Source organism: Ahaetulla prasina, chromosome 6, assembly GCF_028640845.1.
Source record: "Ahaetulla prasina isolate Xishuangbanna chromosome 6, ASM2864084v1, whole genome shotgun sequence".
Taxonomy (NCBI): domain Eukaryota; kingdom Metazoa; phylum Chordata; class Lepidosauria; order Squamata; family Colubridae; genus Ahaetulla; species Ahaetulla prasina.
In genome coordinates this window covers 44,855,756-44,864,207 of record NC_080544.1, presented here as the reverse complement: position 1 = coordinate 44,864,207, position 8,452 = coordinate 44,855,756, and the positions used below count along the sequence as shown (strand labels likewise).

Below are 8,452 nucleotides of genomic sequence, written 5' to 3'. Positions count from 1 at the left end.
AACAACTGCCCAGAGACGCCAACACAGCCAAGCCCAAACGATTGTAACTCACAGGGGTGCTTCAAGTGCACCCGATTACAATTTGGGGTGAGTGTGGCACCGGGCTGTTCCAAAACTTAATGGAACGACTTCTGCAAGGGCTCCCAGGGTAGTTCCCTACTGATGATGTATTGATATCAGGGAAAAAGAGGAATTGGGGAGCGTCTGAGAAAGGTTCTGGGCATTTTCCGGTCAGCTGGACTAAAGGTTAAAGTGAACAAATGCCAGATAGGGGTAGAATCCGTCGAATTCTTGGGCTACCGAATAGACAAGAAAGGAATTCACCCCACTGAGAGCAAGGTCAAGGCAATCAGAAAGGCTCCAGCGCCCAAAAACAAAACAGAGCTACAGGCATTCCTGGGGCTAGTGAATTTTTACGGTTTTAAAAAACAAAGCGACCGTTGCTGAACCGCTGCATAAGCTTCTAGGGAAAAATACTGTTTGGTCTTGGGGAAAGTCGGAAAGTAGGGCTTTCGAAGCAGTAAAAAACCTGCTCTCGAGCAATAGCCTGCTCATCCAGTATCATAGCTCATTGCCCTTAGTGCTGGTTTGTGATGCCTCCTTACGGGTGGGGCTGTGCCCAGCCACAGACTTCCAAACAGCACAGAAGCCCCTATAGCCTTCTACTCCAGAACGATGTCCTCCACAGAGAGGAACTATAGCCAGTTAGATAAGGAAGCGCTAGCAATTGTGTCAGGGGTAAAAAAATTTCACGAATATGTTTTTGGGCGAGACTTTGAAATTGTGACTGACCACAGACCGCTGTTAGGAATACTGGCAGGCGATCACCAACGCCTGTGGCACTTTCGCCACGATTGACCCGATGGACTATTTTCTTAGCCGCTTATTCCTACAAGCTGCAGAGGAGGGGGCACCTCCTGGTCCCAGCCCTGGCTCCATGCCCAAGCAGGCTGCAGAGGAGGGAGCATCCCCCGGCCCCAGCCCTGGCTCCATGCCCAGGCAAACGGAGCAGCTAGACCCCTCCCCCTCCTCCACAGCATGTGAGCCTGAGGAAAGTTTACTTCCAACAACAGCTGATTGGAGTGACCCTCGCATCAGAAGATTGGATAGGCGGAGGCAACAGAAGGAAGGGGGGGCAGGCCTTAATGAGTGCTGAGTCATGGAGCCACACCCCATGGCCTATATAAAGGATCTGCTTTCTGGCAGTCTCTGAGTCAGGCAAAGTCGAACTTATCTTGCTGAAGTCACTTACTGGTCTCCTGCCTGCTCTGAGGACTTTGCTAGGACTTTGGGCAGAGCTGCAGAGGCAAGCCTGATTCGGATTTCCCTGACCCGGCCGTCAGCGGAGGAGTGGGACACGACAACCGGTCTCCAGGAACTTTAGGAATCTGCACCAAATTATGGAAAAGTCAAACTGGCTCCCCAGATATCAAGGTCCAAGGGCTTTTTTACAGCTGGATGAGTGTTATACGCCCATCCTGCTTATTGACTCTTTGGACTCTGGCCCAGTCACATCTAAGGAAGTGGCTCGGCATCATACCGACATTATGTTAAGGACTGTACCGGTTGGGTACAAAGAGGGTGGCCGCTGCGCCGGGCAACGTTTAAGGAATTTGTAAAAACGTGATGAGCTCTCGGCTCAAGGGGGTGCCTGCTATGGGGTGATCGGTGGTAATCCCGGAGAAATTGAGGGAAAGGTATTGGACCTCCTCCACGAGGGTCACCCAGGGATCGTAAGGATGAAGGGCTAGCAAGAAGCTATGTGTGGTGGCCACTCATGGACTCAGAGATTGCTGAGAGGGTAGGAAATGCCAGGCTTGCCAAGAGTCCAGACCTCTACCCCAACGGCCCCAGTCAGGAATGGGGAAAAGCTCCCAACTTCCCCAGAACAAGAGATAAATTGCACCAACCTTACTCAGAACACTAGTACCAAAGCAAACCCAGTACCTCTAGTTTATGGGGCAGATACTTTAGCTTAGTGCAGGGGTCTGCAAACTTGGCTCTTTTAAGACTTGTGGACTTCAACTCCCAGAGTTCCTCAGCCAGCTTTGGAGTTGAAGTCCACAAGTCTTAAATGAGCCAAGTTTGCAGACCCCTGGCTTAGTGTCATTGCCCTAGGTATGTTGCCTAGCTTATTTATAACTTCAAGTTGGGCTAAATTGGCATGATAGGAACTACACTGCTTTGTCCTGGGAGGTGCAAAAGTAAAGCTTTTCCTCTGGCACTGGAACTGCAGCAACCTAGATAGTTATCTGGATCCTCGTATAACCTCTGAACTTTTACGCTTTTCTTTCTTCCTTGATGAGCAACCAGACACATTCAGAAAACTGCAGAGACCCACAGCCAGATCTCCAGAGACCAAAGAAAGAGCCCCTAAGTCATTCTTGGGGATCAGACTCAGAATCTCCTCTTTAACAGTCAAGCCTTTTAAGTGGCTTGGGCATATTGTCAGTTGTGGCACACATAATGCTGAAAGATTACATATATACAGTGCCAGCTTAAGGGTCTATGGTGCCCTTAAGACACTAACTGATGGCATCAACCCTACTGAGTTCAAAAAATCCCTTTTTAGAGTGATCTGGAAGGAGGGGCAGTGTTGGCATCCCTAAGTTTTGCTGCCCTAGGCTAGAGCTTACTCAGCCTTAGCCTATATACATACATACCTTTCAGTATTTGTGGTGTATAGTCTCCAAAGTACAGAAATCATGCTTGTCTTGTTAGTGTATTGGTATGACTCTTGCTTTTGTTATGAAAAGCTACAGCCATACTGATCAGAAAGATACCCGGGAAGGCCTTATACCTGCCAGAGCTGAATTAATAAATTCATCCTTGACATCCATAAGCTAATTAGAGATGCACCCCTACCCAAGCCCAGCTGTGATTGTAAAATTATGGGATGGTGGTTAAAGGTCTTCATTGCCTCTGCCTTTGAACTTCATTCAAAATTCTAATCTCAATCACAATATAAAATCAGAATGTTAATCAGGTTTTCTTTCTGCTTTGGAATAATAAAAAGACCCAGGTGAACCCTGTTCAGCTGTATCCATCTTTTTAGTATCAAAAGGTTTAGTTTCCAAGGCACCACTGGGAATCGAACCCAGGATCTCCTGTTTACTAGACAGGTGCTTTAACCAACTTAGCCATGGTGCCTCACACTATAATTCAGGCCACTCACTCTAAAGACAGGAGAAAGATGCTGCATTAGCAAAGTATGTTACATTCTGCCAGTGAGATCTCAGGGCAAAAGCCCTTAAGACTGGCTGACGCAAAATTCTTAATATAGCAATCTCCTACGTGCCTTGCAAGCCTGATTCAATTTTGGAATATAAGAAATCTTGGGTTCAAAGCCCAGTCCACTGAAGGAAGGATTGCAGTTCCTTTTGATTTCTGAGAGTTTTGCTCTTATTTTCAATCTGAAAATAATTGGGTGGGGAAGGTAGGGCACTTCCTTCAGACTCTAAATAGACAAACAAAGGCATCAGCTAAAACCTAACTCGAGATGTCCAGTCTATGGAGATGAAAAAAGCACCTTTGGGTCAAGATGTCCTGCTTCTAATTTACTCTGTCCAGCTAAGCTGTAGTTCTGGTGTTTTACAGCCCTTCTTTGGCCCATGGATCAGTACCACAGTTTCAAGCTAGAAGTGATTGCATGTTTAATTGTGCTTGTTAAGTCCGCAACATCCCTGACTTGAATTTGAACCTCAGAGTGAATCACCCATTTTTATAGATTGATTTCTTCTTTTAGGAAGTAGCGAACGGGTGTTGTGTCTTGTCCGCTCTCACCGCAGCCGGGGTCTGCTTATCTGCTCCCGAACACGGAGGAATGTATGCCTCCCGGCCCCAGTTCTGGCTCCATGCCCAGACAAGCTGCAGAGGAGGGGGCACCTCCTGGTCCCAGCCCTGGCTCCATGCCCAAGCAGGCTGCAGAGGAGGGAGCATCCCCCGGCCCCAGCCCTGGCTCCATGCCCAGGCAAACGGAGCAGCTAGACCCCTCCCCCTCCTCCACAGCATGTGAGCCTGAGGAAAGTTTACTTCCAACAACAGCTGATTGGAGTGACCCTCGCATCAGAAGATTGGATAGGCGGAGGCAACAGAAGGAAGGGAGGGGCAGGCCTTAATGAGTGCTGAGTCATGGAGCCACACCCCATGGCCTATATAAAGGATCTGCTTTCTGGCAGTCTCTGAGTCAGGCAAAGTCGAACTTATCTTGCTGAAGTCACTTACTGGTCTCCTGCCTGCTCTGAGGACTTTGCTAGGACTTTGGGCAGAGCTGCAGAGGCAAGCCTGATTCGGATTTCCCTGACCCGGCCGTCAGCGGAGGAGTGGGACACGACAACCGGTCTCCAGGAACTTTAGGAATCTGCACCAAATTATGGAAAAGTCAAACTGGCTCCCCCCAGATATCAAGGTCCAAGGGCTTTTCGCCACAGCTGGATGAGTGTTATACGCCCATCCTTCAACTGGCAGAAAATCTCTGCTCTCTGAAATTTGCTGTGCTTGCTGCAGATCTCTATCCTATTTCCATTTTATTTCAATCCACTATACTGTCCCATCTTACCTCCAGAATAGTCAAAGATTAGGCAGATTTTATACAGTTTTGACACCACCTTGAGGACCAGGGGTGTCAAACTCAAGGCTCATGGCCCAGATCCGGCCTGCAGGGTGCTTAAATCTGGCCCACGGGGCTGTCTTGGAAACACCGAAAGACCGGCTCATGTTGCCTCCGCCAGCAAAAATAGAGCTTAAGGGGGCTGTGCGCTGTCCTCCCGAGTTCCATTTTCAGCTGTGACAGCCTCCTGCAACCCTCTGCCAGCAAAAACAGAGTATGGGAGGGCCTCTCGAGCTCCATTTTCACTGGCAGAATGCTCAGGTGCCCCTGAAACAAGTAAACTTCAGCTGGCCATGCCCACCTGCCCCCCTCCCCCCCCCGAGGTCAGACACAACCCTGATGTGGCCCTCAATGAAATCAAGTTTGAGACCCCTGGCTTAGACAGTATTAAGGATAAGAAAATACTACTTTAACATCAATATAGCTAAAGATAACTTAAAGTCACCTTATCATGGGCTGGGGAATGAGATGAAAATATAAATCCTTGTACAGTTGAGTGGTCTTACAAACTTAATAAAACGTCATAAGAAAAGGGGATGCTAGAACACATTTGTGCCATGGTTAGGAAAGACCCAAATCCTGGCTTGTTTCCTTGCTTTGTCCATACGGCAAAACCTGCCCACTCCTTGCAGGTGCAACAATTATACACTTTTTTTCTGAAAAAGAAGCTTACTATTAAATTCCATTGAACCAAGAAATCTATAGTCTGAATTTCTTGTATAGATTAGGAGTTTGGAAATCATGACCCTTGGAATGTCAATAAATTGCAGTTGCCAGCAATGTCCCAAACTTAAATTGCAATAATATCTGGAACCTTTTCCCAGACTTGTCATCCTCTAGAACAGCCACATTGCCTGAGTAGTCTGGGATTTGAAAGCCACGCATTGGAAGGGTGTCTAATTTGGGGAAGGATCCTTCGTGCTTTCTGATCTTGGTTGTTTTCTTGCAGACATTTCATTGGTAACTTGGTAACATCATCAGCACTAGCATGATGTTACCTACTTAGCGTAATGAAACATCTGCAAGAAAACAGCCAGGCTCCGAGAGCACCAAGGACTCTTCATTTCAACCCTGAGCTATAAATCTCCTTTATTGGGGAAGTGTTTTGGAAGATCACAAATCCTCACCCCAAATGATTCTCACTTAGGATGATTTGATTTCTTGCATCCTAAACTAGTTTGTTCCCACTGTAGGAAGAATATTTTGCTTTTGAAGAGGCTCATATTTTCCAGTACAAACATAGCAAAGAGTTTTTTTAAAACTGCATTTGGTTGATAACAGAAAGAAGCACAAAGGAGAAAAAAGAGCCCGACTCTGAGATTTCTGAGATCAGCAGTATTATGAAACTGTTCGTCAGTGCTTCTCGTCTCACAGACTCTGGGCAATTCCCACTGCAACTCTAAGGAAGAGCTGTTTGGAACAAAGCAGAGCCAGCCAGCCATGATCGTATAGTGGTTAGTACTCTGCGTTGTGGCCGCAGCAACCTCGGTTCGAATCCGAGTCATGGCATCAAATGGCAAGTGCATGAATTTTTTAAAACCTATTTCAGGAAAAAGCTAAAGACTTTCTCCAAGCCTTATATAGCCACATTTCTGAAACCTAAAGCGTACGTTCTGAATACATTAGTTTGAGATTGTATCATTTATATGTTGCTTTTCTGCTCATTAATTTTGGAGCAGAGAAGATGAAGAATAGTTTCTTATTTGCACATTATCCTATATTTTTACTATATTTTTACTATTGTGTAATGTACACAGTTTTAAAGTTTATATAAAAAGTTGTTGTTGTTGTTGTTGTTAGTTGCGAAGTCGTGTCCGACCCATCGCGACCCTATGGACAACATTCCTCCAGGCCTTTTTTCCATTTTGTACTGTCCATGGGGTTTTCATGGGAAAGATACTGGAGTGGGTTGCCATTTCCTTCTCCAGTGGATTACATTTTGTCAGAACTCTCTGCTATGACCTGTCTGTCTTGGGTGTCCCTGCATGGCATAGCTCATAGCTTCATTGAGCTACGCAAGCCCCTTCGCCATGACAAGGCAGTAATCCATGAAAGGGTATAAAAAGTTAGCAGGTCAATAATACACCATTTTCAATTATAAAATATATTTAACATAAATTGTTTATATAAATGTAAAATGGCATTTTCCCTTTAACCATATCTATTATTCCAACCACCCGCCATTATTTCAACAACTCACTCCAAAGCATCTTCTTTTCTTTATAAATTAATGTTCTATTTATTTGCCAGGTTTTCAGAAATCATTGTATTTTCATCTATGTTCCCAAAAATGACTTTTTTAAAAAAATGACTGACAGGATATTTTTGTAGGGGTGTAACTTGATTTTCCCAGTATAGGTAGTCCACAACATACAAAAATTCATTTAGTGACCATTCAAAGTTACAATGGCACTGAAAAAGTGACTTATGACCACTTTTCACATTTATGACCATTGAAGTATCCCAATGATTAATTGATCAAAATTCAAATACTCAACAACTGGTTCATCTTTATGATGGTTGCAGTATCCTGGTGTCATGTGATCTCCTTTTGCAACCTTCTGACAAGCAAAGTCAATATTGGAAACCATATTCACTTAACAAATGTGTTACTAACTTAATAACTTCAGTGATTCGCTTAACAAATGTGTCAAAAAAGGTCATAAAATGGAGCAAAATTTACCTAACAAATGTCTCACTTAGCAACAGAAATTTTGCTCTCAATTGTAGTCATAAACCGAGGATTACTTGTACTAATTTGTGGCTTCTTCAAGTCTTCCTTATCTTGGAAGAGGGTTCACTGAAATTCAGCAGGTTCTGGAGAACCGGTAACGGAAATTTTGAGTAGTTCAGAGAACCAGCAAATACCACTTCTGGCTGGCCCCAGAGTGGGATAGAAATGGAGATTTTGCAATATCCTTCCCCTGCCACACCCACCAAGCCATGCCCACCAAGCCACATCACGGCCCACAGAACCAGTAGCAAAAAAAATTTGAATTTCACCACTGGCTCTCTCCCATGCAATAGGAGTGGAATTTGCAAGGCTGCTGACATGCTACGGTTACCAGATTCCCATTCTCACAACCATGCATTCTGAACAATTTTCTTTCACTTTTTCACAAGATGCAACAATCTTTCCAGATTTATCCAGATTACAGGAGTGTTGCTTTAAGAGGCAGCCAGAACTGTGAATTTTAGATTAGGTAAAGCTTTTTCATCCCTATACTGTTTCAAATTTTTTTACTACTGGTTCTGTGGGCGTGGCTTGGTGTGGCTTGATGTGGCTTGGTGGGCGTGGCTTGGTGGGCATGGCAGGGGAAGGATACTGCAAAATCTTCATTCCCACCCCACTCTGGGGCCAGCCAGATTTGCCGGTTCTCTGAACTACTCAATATTTCTGCTACCGGTTCTCCGAACTGCTCAAAATTTCCACTACCAGAACCTGTCAGAACCTGCTGGATTTCACACCTGCTGTATATATTACATGTAATTTGGCTTCTATATGAGTAAGATGTCTGCCTTATCTGTAACTTGATCCAGAAACCTGGAAATACGTATTTACAGTTACAAGTTAGAAGGCTTTTTCTCTATGAAAAAAATGGATGCCGGTGTCCCGGTACAGTCAGCTGGTCCCATCGCTGACTGTTGGAGCTGAGTCGTTGGCCCCTATGGAGAGGGTCCGCAACTTGGGCGTTCTCCTGGATGCTCGGCTGTTATTAGAAGAACATATGACGGCCGTCGCCAGGGGAGCTTTTTATCAGGAACCAGCTTTTTATCAGGTACGCATGATATGCCAGTTGCACCCCTTCATAGACCGGGATTCCTTGTGCACAGTCACTCATG

At 45.2% G+C, this 8,452-nt stretch overlaps 2 non-coding genes across 2 annotated transcripts; one reads left to right on the top strand and one right to left on the bottom strand.

Annotated features, from left to right (window-relative positions):
* Positions 1-3,076: 3,076 nt before the first annotated feature.
* Positions 3,077-3,150, bottom strand: TRNAT-AGU (transfer RNA threonine (anticodon AGU)). The gene has a single exon. It is a non-coding gene; the product is annotated as a tRNA-Thr (tRNA).
* A 2,896-nt stretch (positions 3,151-6,046) lies between these two features.
* Positions 6,047-6,118, top strand: TRNAH-GUG (transfer RNA histidin (anticodon GUG)). Its single transcript has one exon. It is a non-coding gene; the product is annotated as a tRNA-His (tRNA).
* The last annotated feature ends 2,334 nt before the right edge of the window (positions 6,119-8,452 follow it).